General features: G+C 42.7%; 1 long non-coding RNA gene across 1 annotated transcript; it reads right to left on the reverse strand.

Annotated features, from left to right (window-relative positions):
- Positions 1 to 5,003: 5,003 nt before the first annotated feature.
- LOC117312541 (uncharacterized) lies at positions 5,004 to 9,815 on the reverse strand. The gene is made up of 3 exons (XR_004526858.2): positions 9,030 to 9,815; positions 5,464 to 5,557; positions 5,004 to 5,229 (listed from the first exon to the last, which is right to left on the reverse strand). It is a non-coding gene; the product is annotated as an uncharacterized lncRNA (long non-coding RNA).
- Between the last annotated feature and the right edge of the window lie 4,028 nt (positions 9,816 to 13,843).

Genomic DNA, 13,843 nt, shown 5'->3' on the forward strand with positions numbered 1-13,843 from the left:
ATTATTTCTCATTGTTGGGAAGAGTTGGGTTGGTCAACACCTCTGCCCCATGGGGTCCTCACTCCAGGCCCCAGGCTGATGGAATTATCTCTATCTGAATCATGGCTGGTCATCATGGCAGAGAAAAAGATGCATAGCAAATCACATGCTGGCTCTAGAACCTCTGCCTGTAAGTCATACGAGGTGGGTCCACTCTCATTTCATTGGCCAAAGTAACTTATACAACCAAGTGTGACATTAATGGGGTAGAGAAGGATGATCATTCCCTGGAGAGTGCTAGTGACTATGAACACAGAAGACTTTCCATATTTCCAATGAACTTCTTTTCTAATTTTGTGTCCCTAGACCCAATAACATACAGACTTAAGAATGAACATTTCACAGGGCTGTGATGTCACTCAGGGTTGGATGTAACTCATGATTGATGTAGGAAAATGTTTCTCAAAGTGCATCCTCAAGAACACTAGTTGGGTGAGACATTGCTAAAGAATGGCTTGCATGGTCTTATGATTTGGGAAAACACTATATACCAAATTCTCCATTATAACTTGGCAATTGATGGTAGTATGTTCAAGTCTCTGAGAAGTCTTGCAAAATGCTGGACTTTGTTTAATCTCAAACCTTCTAAATCTAATTCATCATGGAGCTTTTAATTTTTCTTAACTTTGTTTTGTGTAATACCTATTGACATCCCATAGCACTTTGTTCCCTGGCTACACGTTGGGCTAGCTTGCTACAGTAAAACTGGGCTTGTGGTCAGGTCCAGGGTTTTAGCTCCACCTCTTTCACCAAATAGCCATGTGAACTTGGCACACCATTCATAATTCTTTAATTTCCACACTTGTTAAATGGAAATAACATTTCCTGTGAGCCTCTAGTGAGATCATTAATGTGAAGACTCCTTGAATGATACAGTGTTTTACACATGCCAGGAACCAGCCTTGGACAAATATTTCAAGAAGATCTCTCTCTTCTCTTTGCACTGCCCATGAACCCATGTCTTCGAGCCTGTGTCAGAATGGGGATAAACCATCAAACGGGCTTGACGTGAGCTGTAGATCATAAGCTTATTTTTACAGCTCAGCTGTAAGCGTCAAGCCCTCCTCTCCCTGATGGCTCCCAGATATGAACCATATATAAGATAGTATCTGGGTACATGCCTTGTAAACTACGATACAGATTCATTAATTTATGAATGAGACGTTTTCCCTTTATTATGTATTAGTTCTTTTCAAGATTTTGTTAAACAGTAAGTTGCCTTTCAAATGCTATATTTATTTCTGAATTCAATAAGGAGTCCTCTTTGGACATTTTGAGAATACACATATACATACAAGCACATTTTCATTCATTCATTCATTCTTGCAGCAAGCAGATATTGAGGGTGTATATTTATATATGTGTATACATACACACACACATACGTACATATATATGTACACACACACACACATACATATACCTAGTTTTATCTTCCCCTAAATTTGAAGTGGATTATAAATCCAAGGTGCAACAAAAAATAAATAATTTGATGAAAAGGGGGAGAAAAAATTAATTAGGAGTGGAAGAAATAAAATGAGTCCAGAAGCAATTCGGCTCCAACCCCCATAGATTCCATAAGGTCCTGCCCTGATGTTGTAGCCATTGGACACAAGCTTGACTTGGAGCTATCAATGGCAATACAAAGACTAAAACACAGTCCACTGCAGATCTCCTTCAAGAAAAGCTGGGAATGCAAATGATGATTTGCTATATTCCAAGTTTTAACTGTTGACAGCTAATTTAAATTCGTTTAAAAACTGTGCACTGAACAAAGTATTTGTGAAAGCTGAAATCTAACGCATGGGTCTCAAGTTTACAATCTCAAGTGCCTGGGTTGGGGGAGGGTGGCTTTCACACGGGGAGAGGCACGGATGACGGGGCCCACTCTATCAAATGGATGCAGCACTGAATCTGGAGGAGGGGGAGTGCTATGATCTGAATTGCGTCCCCCTTGAATTCATACACTGAAGCCCTAATTCCCTACGTAATTGTATTTGGAGATGGGGCTTTAGGAAGTAATTTAGGTTAAAGGAGGTCATAAGGGTGGAGTCCTAATCCAATAGGATTGGTGGCTTTATAAGAGGGGGACCATCTCTCTCCCTGCGCATGCACTGAAGGAAGGCCCTGTGAGGACACCGTCTATAAGCCGGAAGAATGCTCTCACCAGAACCTGACCCTGTTGGCATTCTGATCTAGGACTGCCAGCTTCCAGAACTGTGAGGAAATCAAGTCCTCGTGTTTGAGCCAGGCAGCCTGTGGTATCTTGTCATGGCAGCCGGGCAGACCAACACCGGGAACTTAGTCTGCTTTGCTGGCCCCTGTGAGGGATGAGCTCCTGAGTCTCTCAAGGCAACCCCCACAATGGCTCATTCATCTCTTCAGGATTCTGGAGACATGCTTTGGCAGGAAATGAAGAAGAGAGAGAAAGACTTGGGGAGAGTCTTCTATTTGCAGGCTGGGCTCCCAGAGGAAGTGACACAGGCCAGCCAAGACGAGCAGCAATAAATGCCTGGATTTCGGAAGACATGCGACAGGAGGCTCCTGTCCCCAACGCAGCTGCTGCTCGAGGTGTATTTCGTAGTTGGTATAAACTTTAAGAACCTTCGTAGCCTGCTTTGTGGTTTAATGGCATTTGATAGCCCAATTACCAGTCATGCCCTCCTCAGGGTTTTAGACAAGCAAAGGAGATTTTGTAAGAGAGCGGAGTTAAAGCCAGAGAGAAAAGCAAAAGCCATGGTGTCACTGCTCATGGGGAGGCTGCCTTTCTCTTCTATTTGCATCTCCCCAAGCGGGTACCAAGGGAAGCCTCCAAATGCCCGCTCCAAAAGGGAGCAGCTCTTTTTGTGAGCAATGTCACCTTAAGCTACCAGGGGAGCATAATACATTGTCTCATCGATTTGTGCACCTGGGACTAAGTCCTTTATAAGAGTGATGGAAAAGTTACTTTCACATGAGTTCCACTGAGGATATAATTAGTATTTGATGATAAATGAAAATTAGTCCATGCAAACTACAGATACCATTCAGAAGCCTTCCAATACATCTTCATGTTATATGACTGGACTTTTCAGACTGAAATGAACTGACCCCAGCCTACATTTCCATGGTCTTCTGCTTCTTCTCTTCTCCATTCACTTTTGGTTACAGACACCTGGCTCTTCAAATATACCTGTGAATACTACCAGATATGTTCCTGGAAGGCAGCTTGTCATCAGACTTCAAGCAGGATTCTAAATCTAGGTTTGCGGATGCAAAGCACAGCTATGACCATTACTCCGTGACTTTGGCCAAGTTACTTAATATCTTTGCGCCAATTTCTTTTATCTGCAATGTGGGGATGACATTAATAGTACTTACCTCCCAGGGAGGCTGTGAGGAGAAAATGAGTTAATATTTGTAAAACTTTTGCCACATTGCCTAGGAGATGGTAAGTTTTATGTGCTTAGTAAATAAAATGCCTCTTTGCCTTGTACGTGCTTTTCCTGCTGCCCAGATGCTTATCCTCCACTTTGTCAGACCTCACCCTACTCCTATGACATTTTTAACAGCTTTACTGAGGTGGGACTGACATGCAATAAACCACACATATTTAAACTTTAGACATATGCAAATTCACGGTTACCAAAGGGGAAAGGTGGTAAGGGGGAGGGACAAATTGGGAGTTAGGGATTGACATATACACACTACTGTATTTAAAATAGATAACCAACAAGGACCTAGTGTACAGCACAGGGAACTCTACTCAATATTCTGTAATAACCTAAATGGGAAAAGGATTTGAAAAAGGATAGTATATGTGTGTGTATAACTGAACCACTTTGCTGCACACCTGAAAGTAACACAACAGTGTAAATCAACTATACTCCAATATAAAATTAAAAATTTTTTTAAAGTTTTGACATGTATACATTCATGACCACATTACCCCAATCAAGATAATAAACATATCTACCCCCCCAAAGGTTTCTCATGCCCCTTATAATTCCTTTCTTCCCTCCCTGTCCCCTCCTCTCCCACACCTGTTAGTCTGCTTCCTGTCACTATAGATTTGTTTGAATCATCTAGAGTTTTATAACAATGCAATCATAACATAGAGCCCTTGGTGTCTGGCTCTTTTCACTCAGCATAATGTTTCTGAGGTTCCTCCATGTTGCAGCCCATATCAGTAGTTAGCTCTTTCTTATTGCTGAGTAGTCTTGCACTGTATGGATACGCTATGATTTATTGGCCACCTGCTGACAGACACTGCAGCTTTGTCTCTTTGTAACAGTTGTTTTCCTAGTACCTTGAACACTGCCTGGCACATAGCAAGTACTCAATAAATAATTTTAAACAAATGAATGGAAGAATGTCCTTCTGATGTCCTTCAACTTGTCCTTGAAGCTCAAGTTAGTGCTCCCATGAATATTATGCAACCATTACAAACTATGTTTTCAAAGAATATTTGATCATATCTAAGAATGCAGATTGGGACTTCCCTGGTGGCACAGTGGTTAAGAATCCACCTGCCAATGTAGGGCACACAGGTTCGAGCCCCGGTCCGGGAAGATCCCACATGCCACGAAGCAACTAAGCCCGTGTGCCACAACTACTGAGCCTGTGCTCTAGAGCCCGTGAGCCACCACTACTGAGCCCATGTGCCACAACTACTGAAGCTCGCATGCCTAGAGCCCATGCTCCACAACAAGAGAAGCCACTGCTATGAGAAGTCTGTGCACCACAATGAAGAGGAGCCCCTGCTCGCCGTAACTAGAGAAAGCCCATGTGCAGCAATGAAGACCCAATGTAGCCAAAAATAAAAATAAATAAATAAATAAGAATGCTGATTGATGATAGTAAGTTAGGTCATAAAAGGCAAAGCCCCAGAGTGTATAAAGGCATAGTATGCATGGAGAAGGACTCTAATATAAAAAATATCAACAGATGTAATCTCTTTGACTTTCCTTTTAATACTTGCCATATTTTCCAAAATTTTGACAATGAAAATAGACAAACCTTTTTTCAAAAATGGAATTTTATTATTTTTAAGAATAATCTGGGGCTTCCCTGGTGGCGCAGTGGTTGAGAGTCCGCCTGCCGATGCAGGGGACACGGGTTCGTGCCCCGGTCCGGGAAGATCCCACATGCGGCGGAGCGGCTGGGCCCGTGAGCCATGGCCGCTGAGCCTGCGCGTCCGGAGCCTGTGCCCTGCAACAGGAGAGGCCACAACAGTGAGAGGCCCGCATACCGCAAAACAAAACAAAACAACAATCTGCTTAAATGTTACTTCCTCCATGAAGTCTTTACCATCTCCCTCAGGCAGCATCAATTACTCCTTCTGTTGGCAACATGATATGTATCAGTCAGCTCTTGCCAAAGTAATACTGCCTAAGAAATCACCCAAATCTCAGTGATGTACAACTACAAGCCTTTATTGCTCACTTTTGGATCTGCAGGTTGGCTAGGTGGGGGGTACACTGCTTTGCTTCAGGCAGGGTTTGACTGGGCGTCTGATCTTCTCCTGATATGGCTTCTCCTGGAAGAGATGAGGGCAAACACATGATGCCTCTCAAAGCTGAGGCTCAGAACTGGCTCACAGTCCTTTATACCCACATTCCATGGCCCAAACAAGACACATGCCAAGGTCACGCCAATGGGGCAGAATGATCCCTCCCATGGAGTTGGTGGGGGTAGGAGGCTACATACTTGCTGAACAATAATTTAATCTACCACATGAGAGAAGAAAAAACACGGTTTGGGGGTCTTTAAAACTTGGCTTTGGAAGCTGGCTGGACCAAATCAGGGCCAAGTGCTTTGGGGCAATTTATTTAAGCCCTGTTTCCCCTTTTGCTAACTGGAGATTATAAAATGCTTGGAAGAGGGGTTGTGAGCTTTGAACATGATAGCTGTGTGGTGACCATGGACATGCACCAGCCAGAGCTCCTTCTAGAGAATCGCTGCTGGGAGCCTAAGTGTTTCACAGCCTCAGCTCTGGATCCTCCCGTGGGTTTGCACTGAGGCTGTGCTTCCCCTAGGCTGCAAGTGGGCGACAATGAAGCACAGCAGAGACACCCTTTCAGGCCCACTGCTGGGGGACAAGAGACTCCTCTGATGGGAGATGAGCTTGAAGATGACCCATTGATATGGCCCAAGACTTCGTAGACTGCACCGCCGCCTGAGGGCGCCCTCCCCAGCGCGCCTGCTCCCTTCCCTGCCTCCTCTCACCGGCATCAGACCTCGACCGCTGCCGGAAGACGGCCCTGGCCTGCTACTGTTTCCTCCACTCCATCCTGCACAAGGGTTTCCCCAATATGCCTCTAGCATGCTTCACTGATCATTTCCTCTTGGCATCCACTCCTTGGAGGACCTCGACTGACACAGACTATCAAGTACCTAGAAAAGGGCCTAAGAACTATATATATGTATATTTTTGTTTGTTTGTTTGTTTTTTGGGTGGTTTTTTTTTTTTGCGGTACACGGTGCTCTCACTGTTGTGGCTTCTCCCGCTGCGGAGCACAGGCTCCGGATGCGCAGGCTCAGCAGCCATGGCTCACAGGCCCAGCCGCTCCGTGGTATGTGGGATCTTCCCAGACCGGGGCACAAACCCATGTCCCTTGCATCAGCAGGCGGACTCTCAACCACTGCACTACCAGGGAAGCCCAATATATCTTGTTTTCAAAATTTTTTTTAACATCTTTATTGGAGTATAATTGCTTTACAATGGTGTGTTAGTCTCTGCTTTATAACAAAGTGGATCAGCTATACATATACATATATCCCCATATATCCTTCCTCTTGCATCTTCCTCCCACCCTCCCTAAAACACCCCTCTAGGTGGTCACAAAGCACAGAGCTGATCTCCCTGTGCTATGAGGCTGCTTCCCACTAGCTACCTATTTTACATTTGGTAGTATACATAAGTCCATGCCACTCTCTCACCTCGTTCCAGCTTACCCTTACCCCTCCCCATGTCCTCAAGTCCATTCTCTACGTCTGCGTCTTTATTCCAGTCCTGCCCATAGGTTCCTCAGAACTTTTTTTTTCTTAGATTCCATATATATGTGTTAGCATATGGTATTTGTTTTACTCTTTCTGACTCACTTCACTCTGTATGACAGACTCTAGGTCCATCCACCTCACTACAAACAACTCAATTTTGTTTCTTTTTATGGCTGAGTAATATTCCATTGTATATATGTGCCACATCTTCTTTATGCATTCATCTGATGATGGACACTTAGGTTGTTTCCATGTCCTGGCTATTGTAAATAGAGCTGCAATGAACATTGTGGTATGTGACTCTTTTGGAATTATGGTTTTCTCAGGGTATATGCCCAGTAGTGGGATTGCTGGGTTGTATGGTAGTTCTATTTTTAGTTTTTTAGGGAACCTCCATACTGTTCTCCATAGTGGCTGTATCAATTTACATTCCCACCAACCATGCAAGAGGGCTCCCTTTTCTCCACACCCACTCCAGCATTTACTGTTTGTAGATTTTTTGATGATGGCCATTCTGACAGGTGTGAGGTAATACCTCATTGTAGTTTTGATTTGCATTTCTCTAATGATTAGTGATGTTGAACATCCTTTCCTGTGTTTGTCGGCAATCTGTATATCTTCTTTGGAGAAATGTCTATTCAGGTCTTCTGCCCATTTTTGGATTGGGTTGTTTGTTTTTTTGTTATTGAGCTGCATGAGCTGTTTGTAAATTTTGGAGATTAATCCTTTCTCAGGTGCTTCATTTGCAAATATTTTCTCCCATTCTGAGGGCTGTCGTTTCATCTTATTTATGGTTTCCTTTGCTGTGCAAAAGCTTTGAAGTTTCATTAGGTCCCATTTATTTATTTTTGTTTTTATTTCCATTACTCTAGGAGGTGGGTCAAAAAGGATCTTGCTGTGATTTAGGTCATAGAGTGTTCTGCCTATGCTTTACTCTAAGAATTTGATAGTGTCTGGCCTTACATTTAGGTTTTTAATCCATTTGGAGTTTATTTTTGTGTATGGTGTTAGGGAGTGTTCTAATTTCATTCTTTTACATGTAGCTGTCTGGTTTGCCCAGCACCAATTCCTGAAAAGGCTGTCTTTTCTCCATTGTATATTCTTGCCTCCTTTATCAAAAATAAGGTGACCATATGTGTGTGGGTTTAGCTCTGGGCTTTCTATCCTGTTCCATGATCTCTATTTCTATTTTTGTGCCAGTAACATACTGTCTTGATTACTGTAGCTTTGTAGTATAGTCTGAAGTCGGGGAGCCTGATTCCTCCAGCTCCGTTTTTCGTTCTCAAGACTGCTTTGGCTATTCGGGGTCTTTTGTGTTTCCACACAAATTGTGAAATTCTTTGTTCTAGTTCTGTGAAAAATGCCATTGGTAGTTTGATAGGGATTGCACTGAATATGTAGATTGCTTTGGGTAGTATAGTCATTTTCATAATGTTGATTCTTCCAATCCAAGAACATGGTATATCTCTCCATCTGTTTGTATCATCTTTAATTTATTTCATCAGTGTTTTATAGTTTTCTTCATACAGGTCTTTTGTCTCCCTAGGTAGGTTTATTCCTAGGTATTTTATTCTTTTTGTTGCAATAGTAAATGGGACTATTTCCTTAATTCTCTTTCAGATTTTTCATCATTAGGGTATAGGGATTCAAGAGATTTCTGGGTCTTCACTGGTGGCGCAGTGGTTGAGAGTCCGCCTGCTGATGCAGGGGACGTGGGTTTGTGCCCTGGTCTGGGAAGATCCCACATGCCACGGAGCGGCTGGGCCCATGAGCCATGGCTGCTGAGCCTGCACGTCCGGAGCCTGTGCTCCACAACGGGAGAGGCTACAACAGTGATAGGCCCGCGTACCGCAAAAAAAAAAAAAAAATTATGAGGCCCATCAAATGTATCCAGAAACTTGTAAGAGTTCAATGTCAACACCCTAGTTAGAGACACAATCCTCTCTTTGACGAGATAACTGCAAAAAGCCATGGTAAACAAAAAAGTGATGTACAAAATGATAACTGACCTGGATACCTACATATCCTTCTGTCATTCCTAAGGAAAAACACACGTTATATTTAATCTCTAAAATCATAAGGGCTAATGCTTACTAGCATTGGTTGGGACAACATTTCTTACCTGAATACCTGCAAAAAAGGATGGTAACACAACAGTTAGGAACAATATCCACACTTCCCTAGATATCTGAAGATCAGATCGTCTGCTGTGTGCAAAAGGCCCACCTTATCACTTATCTGGATGCAAGCCATGTCCCTTTCATATCATTATGAGGTTCATCATGACCTCTCAACAGGAAACTGGAAAACACATTGTGACGAATGTGTCTATGGACCCCCCTTTACTACCTGGACCCTGAAGATAACCCTGTCACCACCACTCTTGCAGGAGTCATCAAATCTACCTGGAATCTTGCAGTAACTCCAAGGTCCTGCAAAAGAAAACCATGATTACTACTGTGACACGCAGCTGTATAAGAATTACCTGGATATCTGCAAGTCTCTCAACAATTACACAAACATAAACTTTTTATAAAATAAAGAACAGGAGGATAACATGGCTTCCAGAATTGGTGAGACACTATCAATTCTTACCTGAAAACCTAGCCCTCAAAATGCCATGGCAAAACAGGAACAAATATCACTTACCTAAGCATATGAAGACTGGATGGTCTCTATGGGGTGAAAGTGCCTATCATCACTTACCTGGATAACAGAAATGTCTCTGAAAACAAACATTGTCAGGTTCACCACAATCTCTTGACATGAACCTGAAAAGGTATTATATGTGTAAAAGGACACAACTTGTTCTAACATGACACCTGCAAAGAACATTCACTACTTTCATCATTATGAGAACATCAGCTCTAACTGAATACTGGCAGTAAGCCCAGTCAGGAATATTCTCAGGTAAGCTGACATTTCTTAAGGGAACACATGCAAAATTTCCATGGTCACTACCATGGCTGGGGCCATCATGCTAATTACATGGTTATGTGAAATTACTCAACACTCACAGAGAAAGACAAAAAGTTTCTTTAAAATATAATAAATGAAAACTCCTGGTTTCTAGAACTGGTAAGGGATCCATCATTTCCTATCTGAACGCCTGCAAGGAAATCATGGTAACAAGCGTGAGGGATATCATCATCACTTACCTGGCTACCTGGAGATCAGAAAGCCTGTGCTGTGGTTGAGGCCCATATCGTCACTTACCTGCATCCCAGCCATGTCCCACCATCCACGACCAATGTTAGGTTCACTGTGATCTCTTGAAGGAAACGTGAAAGACATGTTTTGAAACATTTGTTAGGGGCACAGTTTTTTCTACCAGGACACCTGCAAATAATCTTGCTCACTTAATCGTTCGGAGATATATCAACTTTACCTGGATACTTACAGTAATCCAAGGTTGATGCCAAGGTTGGAAAACTGTCATTTCTTGACTGGACACCTATACAAATCCTATGGGTAGTACTGTGGTGGGGAAAATCATGATAAATACCTGTATACCTGTAACCCTTGGGCATTCCTAGTGTTAAACATAAATTTTCCCTAACATATAAAAAGTGAAAACTCATAGTCTCTAGATTTGGTAAAGACTACCTGTTCATTTCTTACCTGAGCACCTGCAACAAAGTCACAGTGACAAGCAGCACTGACACCTGTCATCACTTACCTACGTACAGGAAGACTGGATGGTTTAGGCCCACGCCATCACTTACCTCAACACCAGCGATGTCCCGCCATCAACTGCCATAGAGAGGCTTGCGGCCTGATCTCTTGGCAAGCCCTGAAAAACACAGTGTGAAAAATGTGCTTGGTACAGTGTCTCATTCTACCTGTGCACCTGCAAATTCCCTTGTCATCTGTATCATTTTGGGACCACTCAACATTACTTGGATACTTGGAGAACTCTGAGGTCAAACCCTAGTAACACACACCTTCCTCCCACGAACAGCTACTTGCAAATATCCCACGGTTAATAACGCAGTTAGAACAATATGACAAACTACCTGGATGCTTGCAATCTGTCTACCACTACAAGTGAGAAATACACGTTATCTCTGTACAAGAATACAGTAAACATTACCACTTGCTACTATTACTAGGGACAAATTAATTTGGCTTACACTTGCCAAAAAACAAGGTAAATATCAGATAATTACATAGATATGTGAAAATAAGCAATCCTCTAATGAGTTAATGTCACATCTCATACCTATGTACCACCAAAGACCTGAACAGAATACCTGCAAAAAAAAACAAAAAAATAGGGGAGCACAAGTGTTAGGGACACAATCATCACTTACTCATATGTGTGACGATCACATGATCTGGGCTGTGGTTTAGGCCCAAATTATCACTTACCTCAATACCTGCTATGTGCCTTGTTACCTGCTGTTGATAGGTTCACTGTGATGTCTTTACATGAAGCTGAAAAAATTGTGTAAATTGTGTTTGGTATACATCTTATTCCACTGGGACACCCACAAATTCCTTGTTCAATTCTATCATTTCAAGACACATCGGCCTTCCGTGGATAACTGGACATCTGAGATTAAACGTTAATAAGACATACCTTCCTCTCTTGAAGGGATGCCGGCAAAAATCCCAGGGTGAATAACAACCACTGATGGGCAGTATGAGAAACCACCTGGCCATCTACTGATCCATCTAGCACTCTGGGTATATAAAACCCATAAACCCGGGCTTCCCTGGTGGCACGGTGGTTGAGAGTCCGCCTGCCGATGCAGGGGACACGGGTTCGTGCCCTGGTCTGGGAGGATCCCACATGTCACGGAGCGGCTGGGCCCGTGGGCCATGGCCGCTGAGCCTGTGCGTCCGGAGCCTGTGCTCCGCACGGAGGAAGAGGCCACAACAGTGGCTGCGAACCACAAAAAAAAAAAAAAAAAAAAAAAAAAAAAAAAACCATAATCCCTAAACAAGAATACAGTCAAATATCCTGCTCACTGGTATTGCTGGGGTGAATTTAATTTCTGAACTGCATACGTGCCCAAGCCATACTTAAAGTAGTCTTGAAAGCACCATCATTCACACATATGAAAATAAGAAGCTTTCTAATGAGCTAAAGTCACATAACCTAACACCTGCATATTAGGAAAGGACTTAACAAAACACTTCCAAAATGACAGGATAACACTGTGTTAGGGAAATCATATTCATTTACCCAGATATCTGAAGATCACATGGCCTGTCGCCTGCAAAAGGCGCACACTATCACTTACTTGGATAAAAGCCATGTCCCTTTAATGATCATTAAGAAGTTCTCCATGATCCCTAGACAGGAACCTGGAAAACACATTGTGACAAATGTGCCTATGGACACAAGTTTCCTTACTACCTGGACCCTGAAGATAACCCTGTCATGACCATCACTGCAGGACTCAGCAAACCTACTTGGAATCTTGCTATACTCCAAGGCCTAGGCCACTGTTACACAGACCATTATCTCCTGCATTTACACCTGCATGGAACCTTGGTTAGTACTGTGACTCATAGCTCTACGAGGATTACATGGATATCTGTCACTCAACAATCAGATGGTTAAATATCAAGTTTTCTAAAATATAAAACTATAGGATAACATGGTTGCTAGATGTGTAAGGTGTCTACAATTTCTTACCTGACTACCTGCAAAACAGTCATGATAACAAGAAGCGTGAAGACACCTCAGCATTACCTAGATATGTGAATGTTGATCGTCTGTGTTGTGGTTTATACACACATCATCATCACTTACCTCCACACCAACACGCTGCAACGTTCACCACCACTGATGCGCTTACTGTGATGTGTTATCCTGAATCTGCAAAACAAACTGCAGTAAATGTAGCTGGTACACATGTCATTCTACCTCTACACCCCCAGATTCCCTTGGTCACTTCTGGTATGATTTTGGTACCCATCAACACTACCTGGACACTGGCCTGCAGACACTGGGGTCAAACCCTAGGAAGAGACACCTTCTTCTCAGAAGGGCTCCCTGCAATAACCCCTGAGCTAGTAATGCTGTGATGTCAACATGATAAATTACAAGAATCCCTGCATCTTTCATTAGTAGTTAAGTACCTGTTACCTCTAAAGAAGGACATAAGAATCTTATGAGTATTATTAGGGACATATGAACTTCGTAACCACATATATGGAAAAAACTAGGTGAATTTAAGAGTCTCAAAAACATTCATTTTGTAAATACTGATATTGGGAATGTCTCTGAGTTATTGTCACGTCATCTCATACCTGTTCACCATCAAAGACCTTAACAGGATCCCTGCAGAAAACCACGGTAACACTGTGTGAAGAGACCGCATGCTCACTTACCTAGGTGTCTGAGGTCAAATGACCTGTACTGGGGTAAAAGCCACTTTATCAAATACCTGTCAACTAGCAAGGTCCCATTCATGAGCACTGTTACGTCCACTGTGGTATCAGAACTGCTGGAACATGTAAAATCATCCACGGCAAATGTGTTTAAGGACTGAAGGACAACACTTGTGTGACACGAAAAAGAAAAAACCCGAAGAAAACAACAACAAAATCAAACAAATAAGTGCAAGAAAAAACGGCACCAGCAAATAATCTTAGTCACTTACATCATTCAGGGAACCATCAACCCTATCTGAACCTTTCAGAACTTCAATGTCAACATCAGTGCTAGAGACAGATTTCTCTGAGCACCTGTAGGAATCTCATGGTCAATACTGTGAATCCGAACTAGGATAACTTAGCTGCCACCTGCAGATGCCTCTGTCACAACTGAGGTTAAGCACACGTTATATGTACACTCTAAAAAAAGTAG

Source organism: Tursiops truncatus, chromosome 6 (assembly GCF_011762595.2).
Source record: "Tursiops truncatus isolate mTurTru1 chromosome 6, mTurTru1.mat.Y, whole genome shotgun sequence".
Classification (NCBI taxonomy): domain Eukaryota; kingdom Metazoa; phylum Chordata; class Mammalia; order Artiodactyla; family Delphinidae; genus Tursiops; species Tursiops truncatus.